At 40.2% G+C, this 13,331-nt stretch overlaps 1 protein-coding gene across 6 annotated transcripts in view; it reads left to right on the forward strand.

The window, feature by feature from the left end:
• Positions 1 to 13,331, forward strand: part of PAG1 (phosphoprotein membrane anchor with glycosphingolipid microdomains 1) — a 175,114-nt gene that overhangs the window by 89,669 nt on the left and 72,114 nt on the right. For 4 of the 6 annotated variants that reach the window (XR_005224284.2, XM_043539432.1, XM_037892387.2 and 1 more), the window contains one exon: positions 2,969 to 3,052. The gene's annotated coding sequence lies outside the window, so the exon portion shown is untranslated. Of the gene's footprint in view, positions 1 to 2,968; positions 3,053 to 9,143; positions 9,467 to 13,331 lie in introns of all 6 variants that reach the window. The other 2 variants (XM_043539431.1, XM_043539430.1) reach the window with 2 other exon arrangements.

Raw genomic sequence — 13,331 nt, forward strand, 5'->3', positions numbered from 1 at the left:
TCTGTTAATGTTTCAGTTGTAAGAGCATTATTGGAAGTGTTCATGCTACATTAAATAGGCATTTTTGGTTTAATAAATACAGTATGAACATGATTTTCAAAAGTCAGTGACTAATAATTTTGTGTGACCAACCTGAGATGCCTTCAGGGGTGAGAGCTCAGTTCTGAGACAGGTTCTCTTAAGGTGTCTCAAGTTGGACACCCAACATCTGGAGAACCCAAAATCACTCGTGACTTTAGAAAATCTTGGACTCTGGTACTTAAACAGAAAAAAATCAGAAATGAGGAAAGTCTGCTGCTCACAATATCAGATCTTGCGATATACCTCTCTTTTCTTAGTGTATATCAGAGCACCAACTGTTGCACATTTGGAGGCTTTCATTCAGGAAAACATTGCCAGTACCATCTGTGTGCCTGGTACGAGTCCCACACGGCACACTCTACTTTGTGCTCCTGTGCTGTTTTAATCTCCAGGGAACCACCATTTCAAATAGCAAACACGTTGCCTTGTATATGAAGTCGTAAAAACGTGTGGATAATGACAACAGCAGCCGTTGCCTCTCACACTGGACAAAAGGCTGCCAAAAACAGTAGGGATTACTAGCTGACCAGCTAAAGAGTAAGGAACTACAAGCTCACCAACAACAAGTCAATCGTCACACTGGGCCAACAGTTAAGGAGTTAAAAGAAAACATCATTTGGCCACAGGAAACAGAAATGGTGATAGGTTTTCACTTGAAAATACTGTACCTGAAAAAAGAAAAGGAGGACTTGTGGCACCTTAGAGACTAACAAATTTATTTGAGCTCACGAAAGCTTATGCTCAAATAAATTTGTTAGTCTCTAAGGTGCCACAAGTCCTCCTTTTCTTTTTGCAAATACAGACTAACACGGCTGCTACTCTGAAACCTGTACCTGAAAATAAATACTGTTGGCAGCACAGGATCCGATCTTCCCTGAATGTACACATGTAACTCCTATGAACCCTGATAAAACTAGGTAGGCAGCTATAAGATGTAGTTGGGTCAGAACTAATACAAAGAGCAAATCTTGAGCCAGCCTCTTTGCTCCCTGCTAAGAACAGTCGTCCCTCTTGGCTGGCCTGCCTGAAGTGCTCCACCTCCTGTTGCTTCTGGATCCTACCACTTCCTTCATGCTGGGAAAGAGAACATGCCCAGGGTCCCATGGCATGAGAGGCCAGGGCTGAGGAGCTTCTGGCCCAAAGCCTAGAGCAACTCTCACAGTCAGGCCAGCCAACAAGGGTTTGTGGGCAGAGAGCAGGAGAAAAGAGTTCACAGGTCAGCTTTTGGGGAACCTCGTGAGGAGTAAGGGGTTCTCTTTATGGGAGGGAAAGGGAGGAAATGTAGGAATGGAAATGGGATTCAGAGCAGGAGGATGGGGAATGGTTAGATCCTCAGAAAGAATGTATTCGTCCCAGCCAGTGCAGAGTGCTGAGGACAGGTATTCTGTTCTAAGTCCTAAACATTTGATAGTCCATTAAATGTTCTCAGAATCATAGGGTGGTAAAATTCACTTCTGCTGATGGTGGCAATAGAGTTACACCTACTCATCCCACCAGTGTATTTAGCTCATCAGGTTTAATCTTGTTAATTTCAATCCTCTACTAACTCACAAGAGCTGATCTAGCAAAAGGGGATGAGGAACAGCTCAAGGTGCACACAGACACACATGCACTTTGCTAATCATATTTAGTTGTCAGTTCCAACAGCTGGATTTTAAAGATTGTTATAACCCTCACACTATGGAGGATTTAATATCAAAGAAATAATAATAACCCCACACATGTGCCTGATAAAGAAACATTTGGAAGCAAGAAGTCTTTTTTTTTTTTTTCCTGACATGGGTCCTTTTATTAAATAAGCAGTCCATTAAGGGTTTGTCAGTATTGCAGCCCCTGAGTTCTGGGGAGTGCAGGAACTGCTCCCTTTGTGCATTCCTGGGAAGGAGGAGGGCTCACGCATCATCCCAGAGGAGGAAGGGATGGTCATACTTTCCCTCTGCATTAGCCTATGGCTGGAGAAGGACTAAGCTAGACCCCATATCAAGTCATTTGTAGAATAATATCAGTGTTTGAACTATACCATCTGTAGAATATCAACAGGCAGGAGAAAATCTTTGGTCTTATGATTAAGGAGACAAATTCCAAAAAGCACCTACTCTGATTTAGGAAGATATTTCGGATCAATAAAAATATACATAAATCTGGAACTTCTTGTTAGATAACAAATGATGGGGCTCACTTGCCATTGTCTTCATTAGAAGCAGGATTTATTTTGTGTGTGTGTGTTTTCTAGACTAACATTAGGAGTTTGAACCAACAAGCAGGAAATTCAGAGTTAGAGCTTGTCTACACACAAGATGCACTGAAAGAACTAGATTGGTTTTGAGTCCTGCCTTTAGTTATTTCCATGCAAGTCTATGTGAGGACACTCTTATTTTGGAATAAGAATTCCCTATTTCAGTTTAACCCTTAGGAAGGTAAAAACTACAACAACAAAAAATACATAAAAATAAGGCACTCTTATTCTGAACCTATGAATTACCTGGCTTTGGTTGGTTTAAGGCCCACCTTTCACATCACTTTTTGTACTGGAGTTTCATCTCTTAATAAGGATGTTGCTTAATTTGCCAAACAATTATATAGCTGTTTTTCACTCAGTTAATAAAAGATGCTGGGAGAGGCATCTGTGCACCAAAATGCCCTCTCCACATAAAACTCTTAAAGTTCGTTTGCTGAATTCCAGATTTTTAGTGTACAGTGTATAGTAACTATTTCCTCTGGAGTGTATTAGACAAAACAGGCAGAATCAGCTTGAGTGGAATGCTCTTGGCTTCCACAGTTATATTTTCTATACTGTGCTGGTATTTATAAACAAAAAGATGTATCTGTGTTGATAACTTACAGGCAGTGCTTGCAATAGTTTCTTAACTACTACTTCATATTTTAGCACTCAAGCTCTGTTTTCCTGTTGGGAGGACCTGCATGACGACCTGGGAGGACACTGCTGTCAGATAGGAGACACCCACTGAAAGTAAGATTTGTTTTGTTTGTTTGTCTTGATTTGTTAGTTTGTTCTATTTTTTTTTTAATTTTACACTTACTGAATTTCCATATGAAGTTATTTCAAATGGCAACTAGTGTTTTTCAAATAAGAATTACATATACTGTCATTTTATCATCCTATGCTGACAAACATGATGAAAATTTAATTGCATTATATGTGGGGTAACAACATTTTTAAATAGTGTTGTAGATTACAGTATTAAATTTGCATGCATAATTTTTCCTGCTGGCTTTAAACTCTCTGGGATGGTACTCATGGGGGAGAGGCATGTCGTATGTTCCTTGTACCTTTTATACAGCAGATCAATGAGATACTTTACTGTATTCCTCATTAAAGAATGGGGTAAAAAAAATGAGAGCCAGGGTTTGCTTTCTGATTCCCCAGGAGACCCACCATTCTTCCTCCTCCCACCTCGCTCTTCCTCAGTTTCCCGCATCATGCAAGTTCTTTTTTTCCTAGCTCTGTGCTCACTTCTTCTCCATCTCCTCTTTCCCTACTTCTCAGAGCTTTGTTCTCTTCCTCCTTCTCCTAGTCTTCAGAGTAGCAGTAAGTAAGCTACTCTCTCTGCAAGGCCATCTTTCCCCTTCTTTTGTCCTTCGGGCCTCTCTCACAATGACAGGGAGCTCACTCTACTGCTGCCATGGAATAGAATTACAGGAAACTTTGCCTTGTTCAGCAGCAGACACCTTTCCTCTCTTTACCCCTCCGCTGCCATGTTGCAGTCTCTGCAGCTGGGGACAAGTGCATGCTGAGTAGATGGATTGGACAACACTGCTTTACACACACGAGTGCTGGGTTCCAGTCTGCCTTTGTTATAAAGCCAACTGGAGAGGAAACAGGATTCAGAGGCCCTGTATACACTGAGAAAATTCATCACGGCAATGTGTTAATGAACACAATACAATTAACACAATGTAAACATAGTTTTGCCTTTAGCGTGATCAAGGACTGTCATGGTCAGAGGCATGTTAGCTGGTGATAGTTAACTTTAGAGGTACCTTGTGTGCACGAGGTGCAAAGTCATGTTTAATGCCCTGTTAGTCAAAATGTGTGAGCTAACAAGTTCTCTAGCATAATGCATATCACCAGCGCTAGGAGACACTGCTGCGCTAGGAGACACATTCTCCTCTGAGGATGAAGGGCTTTGAGGATGTATGGAAGGTAGGGGACATGGCCTTGCAACTATGTAAAGCATAAGGTTCAGTGGGGAAACTCAGTGTCATCCCAGCAGGCTTTGAGCATCTGTGCTGAGACCCTGCCTCTTCACACTTCCCTTCATCTTGCCAATACAGGTCATTTAGAAGTTCCCAAGGGGCAGGGGAATATGAAAACAGCACAGAGAATTAATGCTGCATGCAGCATGTTGTTTCCTTCATAGATTTCTAGTGGGAAATCCCCAGAATTGTTGCAGGAGAATGCTGCACAGAGTGGCTGTTCCCTCACTCTGCCCACAATGGCCTGACACATGTACCCCCAACCCCAGCGCGCCTACATGGAGTCACAAAGAAACACTTCTGAATAATGGTGAAACACAGAGAAAAGAACTCTAGAAAAGAAAGAATGAAGCAGCCATTTGAGAAATGATAGTTGTTGTTTACAATTGTGTGGAGGCTGAGGACAAGATGCATCAAGAACCATCCTGTACCATTTTTATCTTCATAGTGCAGAGTGGCATGGGACTGATGTCCTGTGGGGAATAGAGATGCAGCATATTTGTCAGTGCTGCAAAAGATCCTGAAAATACAATGATATGGCACTGTATGCATAATCTAAAAAATGCTTCTTGGTTTTATCGTACAATAAATGCCAAGAAGTGGAAATCCTAAGCCGAGTGTATATCCATTCTTCAGATTCCTTAAGTAGAAAGACATTACATCAGTGGCTGGAGATTACATCAGTGACTCTGTATCTTCTTGCTAACAGAGTTTTAATACCAGAATAGGAAAAAGTGACAGAGGATTTGACTAGACCTTATGGTTCATGAGAAATTAATTAGAGAGATCTTATTTCTTTAGGCATGCAACTGTATACATTTCTGACCAAGTAAGCTTTCTCTATTGGAATAACTAAGGAAATTTTAAAAATTTTGCTTTTGTTACTAAAAATGGGAGAACATATGTTGGCACTTGCCTTACCTTCTCCATTCCTTTGTTCTAACTGCTGGAAATTTAGATTTTATACATCAGCCTCAGAGCTGAAAACATGGATCCCTTGGTTAAAACAAATATTGATTTTTGTCATCCTTCTTATTCACGAAGAAAATACGAAAACAGGAGGGCATGACAAAAGGGAAGGGCTGTTTCCCTTGATAAATGCTTTCAATTAGAGCACTGATTAATCGTGAGACAGCTTAAGAGTGTCATCATCTGCTATTTCTACTGAAACATGGCAGTAGCGGCTTAAAAAGGCTATTAACAGGGAAAATAAAACCCATCTATGGAAAACAGAGAGAACCAATACTTTAAGTAGTCAGGAGAAAGATAGAATAAAATGGATTTTCTAGACAGGGAAAATAAAGAGTTTTTTCATAGATGAGAATTGTTTGAAGATCATGAAGACCTAGACTGTTGGTATGCCTGAGAGAGTGAGTGCTAATGAATCAACTGTTTAATTCATTATCTTCTTCTACCTGGTCTCTGAAAAAATAGATAATCCAAACCCTGTATACCTCCAGGCTTGACCCATAAACTGTTACGGGAGGGTGTGGATTAGTTTAGAGCGAAAAAATATTTATTTTCCCCCTTGTGGTGTGTGGCTGTTCAGTCACTTCCGTTAATGTACTCGAGTGTAAAGAACTATTTCTAGCACACAAAAAGCGAGGGGGGGGGGGGAAGGCGGCATCAGATAAGTTCGTGTGACTGGGTGAATAACATTGCTCTTATAAAAGAAAACAGGACAATTTGGAGAATAATTTCAGAAGGTGGGGAAAGGAGAAAGATACAAGCAAATGCTTCTCCAGTAATTTAAAGTCTCTGAAATGACAATATAAACTTCATGGAGATGGGGCATTAGATAAAAGGATTTTAGTGAGAGAGGAAGTAGTACTCTTGAGGGGAACAGATTGTACTGGTGAGCGCGTCTTGTCTTGGCCTTTATTTTAAATATTACTTTAGAATGGGATCTGTAAATCTAGGGATGTTAACAGTTTGGGTGGGAGAAAAGAGGCTTTTCTGTTTAAGGTAAAGTAGAGGAATAATGCCATTGCCCCAGCTATTAAAATATTTTTCAGATCAGTTTCAAAATTCACATTTACGAGAGTGATACAGTACAGTGCATTGCAGTTAGGAGAAAGGGGAAGTTGGAATCTGCCCCATAAACCTAGGTTAAAAAAAAACGTACATAGTACTTCCCCTTCTGATGGGGCGGGAGAAACTGCTAGCCAGCTAAGGTAACCCTTTCGTTGTTTGTTTTGGAGAGCCTTTTAGAATACAATTGAAGAGCCACTTCTTGAAGTGCTTACACAGGCAAAACTTCCACTGAGTTTTGCCTGAGTAAGTACCTCATGTTTTGGCCCTATAAAATTAAAGGAAATCTAGTTTAATGCAAAGAGAAATCAAGTTCATCCTAACTCTGCCTCTTTGGTCTTACGCTTTTAAAATGTATTTATTTTACTATAATAAATTAGTTAATACAATATGAATGTATTATAAATGGGAATTTCTCATATGATCTTACATACAAGACTCATCATCTCCAGGCTCGAGTTTAATATATATCAATGGTACCTGCAAAACAAGCCAGCTGTGAAGAAAAGTGGCTCAGAAGCTTTAAAGTTATGAATGTTTAGATTCAGCAAGTTGAAACTTTTTCTTCTTAGATCAATTCAAGCCTACAGAGTAGTTTAAAATGCCAGGAGACTGATTTGCTTCAAACTTGTCATGTTTTATAGCTATAATTTAAACACAAAAATCAAGCCAAATCTGAAAACTGCATGTAACATATATTAGAAATGAGTTTGTATTATATATTGTACTAATTGACATAAATTATGGTATACTATATTTTAAGTAAGAAGTACAAAGGAACAATGCTCGAAACTTATCCTAGATTGGGAGTACCTGATTTTCCAACCTTAATATTGTGTAGACGCTGTTTGTTTTGCATGAAATTTTCTTTTTGGGTGAGTAGTCCTGGTGTATATTTTAAGACTAAAATTGCCAATGGAGCTTCTAAATTCCACAATCTGAAACCATATGTCTTTATACCATATGCTTCCAGCTGTCCTGGACTAAGGGCTTGTCTACATTACCACTTAAGTCGATGAAACTTATGTTGTTCAGGTGTGTGAAAAAAACGCCCCTCTGAGCGACGTAAGTTACAATGACTTAGATGTGGAGTAATTATGTTGACGGGAGAGCTCTCTCCCATCAACATAGCCCTAAGACTTCCTGAGTTTTCAGTAAGATATACCCGTTACTCTTTATTTGGCAATTCATATATTATAAGATGCAGTTTTAGCATCTCAAACTTATTTAACTCATGAGTAAACACTTAACTACTTGATGCTAGATAAATACATCCTTACTGAGCAGGATTTATACTAATACTGTCTTAATCAATAAGTGATCATGGACATTTACTATCACTAGATTAAATTATTTTCCTAGAAAGAGTTCCTATAAAGCAGCCAATTCCATTTCAGTGTTCCCAATTAAGTACAGTATACTGTAATAATATTTGACATTTATCTAGCACATCTCATCCCAAAGCACTTTATAAATAATATATACTGTATATAACCGCTGAACTATAGCAGCCTCTGGAATGCAGGGAAAGAGCCTTCTTGTGCAAAACACTGCTCAATGTTAGGAACCTTTGTACAATGAAACATGGGGAAACCCCATCTATTACAAAATGAACCAATAGGCTCTTGAACATGCAGACAGAGCTTCAATTTTTATGGTCTTGGGTGAAAGTTTTACCACCATAAAGTGCATGAAGATCCCTCCATTTACCTTAAGGATGAAGGGCTAATCCAATTTACCTAGATTGGAACCTGTAGAGTATTTCAAATCTGATGTTTCCACCACCGAGCCATCCTTTCCATCTAAGTATAAAAGCTCCATTGATCTCTGTGTACCTTTACTCTTGTTTTATTTGTAACTCTGCTTTTGTTGCTGGAGAAATGCTTCTTCCAAACATCCATTTTGCCCACTCCTTGTCACATGTCCTGGAGAGCCTCCCACCACACTCTGGATTCTGTGGAAGCCAGCAGAGCCGGGGTTATTCTCCCCCTTTAAAGTGCTGTTTGTTCCACCAAGTAGCTGGGCTTCGTTAACAATAATCATGCTTCACTTTTTCAAAGCACTGTGTGGAGGTTAATTTAATTTCTCCTCTGAGATAGGTAAGTATTGTCCCCATTTTACAGATGGGTAAATCAAGGCACAGAGATATTACTTAGGTCACCCAGTAATTTCATCTCAAGGCAAGAACACATCCAAATATCCTGACTCCCACAAGACCATCCTGCCTTCCTGACACCTGCTGGGGAGCAAGGACTTTGTATTTGTTGACCACAACTCACTGTGCAGTACCTCAAATACTTCAGTTGATGTGAAAGAGGCTAGGCCCACATTTTTTAGAGATATTGAGGCATGGCTGCCCTCAGCAGTGCAAAATCTAACTAATTTAGAGTCTGCCTCATTTTCAAAAGGGATTTAGATATTTAGGAGCCTAAAACCCAATGACTACAAATCGGTTAGGTGTTGCAACACTGAGGGCAGCAATGCCTAAATATCTTGAAAAATCTGGATGCTCAACATCCATCAAAATCAACTCCCATTGCATGTTCATTCTAAATAATTATAAATTACTTTAATAATGTAGATTTAATACAACTTTGATTAGCATGGTGGGATATGTATGGTTAATTACTCTCACGTTAAAAATTTATACTTTATATCCATCTGAATTTATCTGGCTTCAACTTCCAGCTATTGGATTATGTTATACCTGTCTCTGTTCTGCTGGATTGAAGAGCCCATTATTAAACATTTGTTCTCCTTGTAGGTACTTACAGGCTGTAATCAAGTCATTCCTTAACCTTCTCTTTGTTAAGCTAAATAGATTTAGCTCCTGGAATTTATCATTATAAACCATGTTTTCTGATCCTTTCATCATCCTCGTGGCTTTTCAACATCCTTCTTGAATTGTGAGCACCAGAACGGGACACAGCATTCCAGCAGTCACACCAGTGCCAAATACAGAAGTAAAAAGCTCTCTACTTCTCCTCATCTGCTGTCTACTGTTTACATATCACAGGATCACATCAGCACTTTCGACCACTGCGTCACACTAGGAGCTCATGTTCAGCTGGTTATCTACCACAACCCCTAGATCTTTTTCAGAGCCACTGCTTCCCAGCAGGGAGTCCTCAATCATGTAAGTATGGTCTCCATTCATTGTTCCTAGATGTATACATTTACATTTAGCTGTAGTAAAACACACCTTATTTGCTTGCGCCCAGTTTACCAAGCTATCCAGATCACTCTGAATCAATGACCTGTCCTCTTCATTATTTACCACTTCCCCAGTTTGTGTCAACTGCTAACTATATCAGTGAGGATTTTGTGTTTTCTTCCAGGTTATTGATAAAAATGTTAATTAGTATAGGGCCAAGAACCAATCCTTGCAGGACCCCAATAGAAAATACACCCACTAGACGGTGATTCTGCATTTACAGTTTCATTCTGAAACCAGTTTTTAATCCATCTAATGTATGCCATGTTAATGTTATATTGTTTTAGAATTTTTAATCAAAATGCCATGCAGTACCAAATCAAGTGCCTTACAGAAGTCAAAGTATATTATGTCAGCACTATTGCATCTATTAACCAAACCTTTAATTTCATTGAAAAAAAATCAATTTAGTTTGACAGGATCTATTTTCCATATATACCCATGTTGATTGGCATTAATTACATTACCCTCCTTTAATTCATTATTAATCGAGTCCCATATCAGATGCTTCATTATCTTGCCCAGGATTGACATCAGTCTGTAATTACCCAGGTCATCTGTTTACCATTTTTAAATATTGTCACATTAGTTTTCTTCTAGTCTTTTGGCACTTCCCCAGTGCATGAAGACTTATTGAAAATCAACATTAACCGTCCAGCAAGTTCTTCAGTGAACTATTTTAAAACCTTTGGATGTAGTTTATCCAAACCTACCAATTTAAAAATGTCTAACTTTAGAAGCTGCTGTTTAACATCCTCCTGAGATACTAGTGGAGTAGAGAGAGAAATCATTTGATAGCACTACATCATCTTTTTTTTTCTGAAGTACAGAACACAAATATTTATTGAACACTTGTGTCTTTTTTGCATTAATATTGATAATTCAACCATTTCCATCTAATAATGATAAGGATTCTTTTTGTTCCTCATTGTGACATTACACTCCACATTCTTTATGGAAATATGCTTATGATATGGATATAACATAACTGAGATGTACTTTATGCAACATGACTCATGTAAGGTATCATTGGAAAGGTTATGATTTACTGATTGTGTTTATCCAATTTGTATGAATGTATCATTTTTGTTCAATTTTGTATAATTTGTGTATCAATATTGACCATGTCTCTGTGTTTCAAATGTGCTACATTGGATGAGGCCAAACAATGTGAGTGGCTTATTGAAGAAATGCACACAGGCATAAGGATTACCCCAGGAGCTGTGTGCAATAGAAACCTCTCAGAGATAGCTCTACATAATGGGAACTGTTTGACTCAGGTCAGATAGCTCTATACAATTGGAACTTTTTGACCCAGGTCACAGCAAAAAAGCTCCAGCGAGTGGGGGGAAGATATAAAAGAAGGACAATGACAGCATGAGGGGTCCTCACTCTCCCTACAACAACACACCTGAGGAACAACGACTGAACTGTGGGAAGTGATGGTCCCAGGCTGGAAAGATTTTTAGGCTGTGTAAGAAAACTGGGAAAGCCAAGGCAACTTGTGCCTTAAGAATCTGCCAACCTGTTTATCACTCAGGGTGAGAATTTGCTAATTTGTATCCTACCTATCTAGTGTGTTAAGCTCAGTTTGCAGCTTGTGTTCTGGCTGTTTGGACATTGATCCATAAGCACTTGAGATCATTTTCTTCTGAGTTACCAATGACTTGGAAACAGGTAAAGCCATTTTTGACAGACTGCCACTGCCCCTGCTCTTTTGCCCGCTCAGTCCTTCTGAAATAGGTTATAACCAGTGACTTTTAACATTCCAGTTATGGGAATCATCCCACCAGGTTTCAGCAGTACCAACTAGATCAAATTTATGCTCATAAATGAGCAATTCCAATTCCTCATGTTTGTTACCCAGACTCTTAGTAGTGGTGTATAGGCAATTAAAGAATATCATCTCTTCATGTCCTTTGATTCCTTGACTAATTTAGTTCTCATGTTAAGGAAACATCTCAGTTTTCTGCTGAGTACTCATATCTTCCCCAAATCAAGATTTTGAGAACAAAATTAATCAAGGAACCAAAGGATAAGAAGAGAAGAAATTCACTATAAAGATACTGACTAATGCATAAAAACCATTTCAAGATCAATTTTTAGTTGAACCTCAATTGAGATGAACTTCTGACCTATTGCAGATGCTGTACATAGCAAAGCAAATATAACAAAAACCTATTTCAGTAGCCTCTGTCCAGATCGAAGTGTAAGTGGTCTTCTAAGTAGTCCAAGCTCAAGAAGGCAGTTTATGCTGGGCTACCAATAGGGTGACCACCCATCCTGAAATGCAGACTTCAAGTCATGGTCCCGGGCTGAATGACTCCGGGACAGATGCTTTCCGAGATTCCCTATGGTGCCGCTTCGCACCTGCCCGCACCTGCCCAAAAGTCAGGGGTGGTGCCAGCCTCTTCCCAATGGGGGTAGAGGCTGAGGTGGGCCTTAGCTCCCACTCACCGTAATGCCCCTGCTCCTCCTCTTCCCCTGAGGCCCTGACCCCTGGCCATGCTGGAATCTGTAGCCAGGCCCTGGTAAGAACCACCCAGGGAACCCCAGACCCTCCAGCTGCCCTGGGTGGCATGCCCTGGGGGGTGGGGACACAGGCCTCAGGCTGCTTTCAGGCACCTTGACTCACCTCCCCATCCAGGGTAAGTGGAAGGTCCAGGGCTCCCCACAGCAGCCCAGGCTCCCTGGGCAGTTCTTACCATGACCTGGCTCTGGCTTCTGGCCTGGCCAGGGGTGGGGCCTCAAGCGAACAGGAGGGGCAGGGGTGGAGCCATAGAGGGGGCGGGACTCCTGCATGTGTCCTGGTTTTGCCTTTTGAAAAGGTGGTCACCCTACTTCCAATGGGCTGATAAACTCAGAGGAAAGGTTAACTAGGCCAAAGAGATGGGAGTGGTGGTGGGGAATTGAGCTTCTCAGCATGAAGCACTAAAATGTATACACCATAAATAGTGAGGGCTTGATCTAAAGCCCAGTGATGTCAGCTGGAGTCTTTCCACTGGCTTCAGTGACCTTTGTGTCAGGCCCTCAGCTCTCTGTAGTGTCTCTCTCTGTGACAGTAAAGCTGAGGTGAGTGTTCGAGTTCTGTGGGGAAACAGCTCATTTGTATGAGTTCCTCACCTCTAGATTGCTGTGCTGGGTCTGGCCCTTCAACAAGTAGAGTGGATAGGGTTACACAGCCTTTTTCAGTTGCTACAACCCTTAACAGCAGGTCTAGACTAGAAATCTTTATTAGTATAGTAATGGCAACCCCCTAAAGTAGAGACAGTTCTACTAGCAAAAGAATCCTTTAGTTTGTTTGTTTATTTATTTATTTATTTATTTGGGGTGGGGGGTGGTGGAACTGGGTTAAGCTATAGGTGCAAAAGCACTCTTTTAGAGGTATAAGCAGCTACACTAGGAGGGCTTACTGGTATAGTTAAATCTGAACCTTTCTAATGTACAAAAGGCCTAATTCAAATACAAGGCTCCATGTTGAGAAGAGGACCAGCTCTTTCCATTTCCCTTATGGAAAAGGCTTGTTGAATTTAACAGAAACAAATTAATCTACTCTAAAATAATGCAATTCCTGCTGTAGAATTCTGTAGGTTGCTTACAAGTTCTAAAGGAAAGGCATAGTCCTTTATTAAATCCTATACAAATTTTCAGATGGAAGGAAAAAAACCTTCTACCTGATTGCAGCTAGGAAAGTTGTGTTCCCATCAGCACTGGTGTGATCCTTGTAAGAGTGGCTTCCTATTCCCTGCCATTATCCCAGCTGAGAATGGATGCCAGTAGTTGTGGA

The sequence above is a fragment of the Chelonia mydas genome, chromosome 2 (genome assembly GCF_015237465.2).
Source record: "Chelonia mydas isolate rCheMyd1 chromosome 2, rCheMyd1.pri.v2, whole genome shotgun sequence".
NCBI lineage: Eukaryota > Metazoa > Chordata > Testudines > Cheloniidae > Chelonia > Chelonia mydas.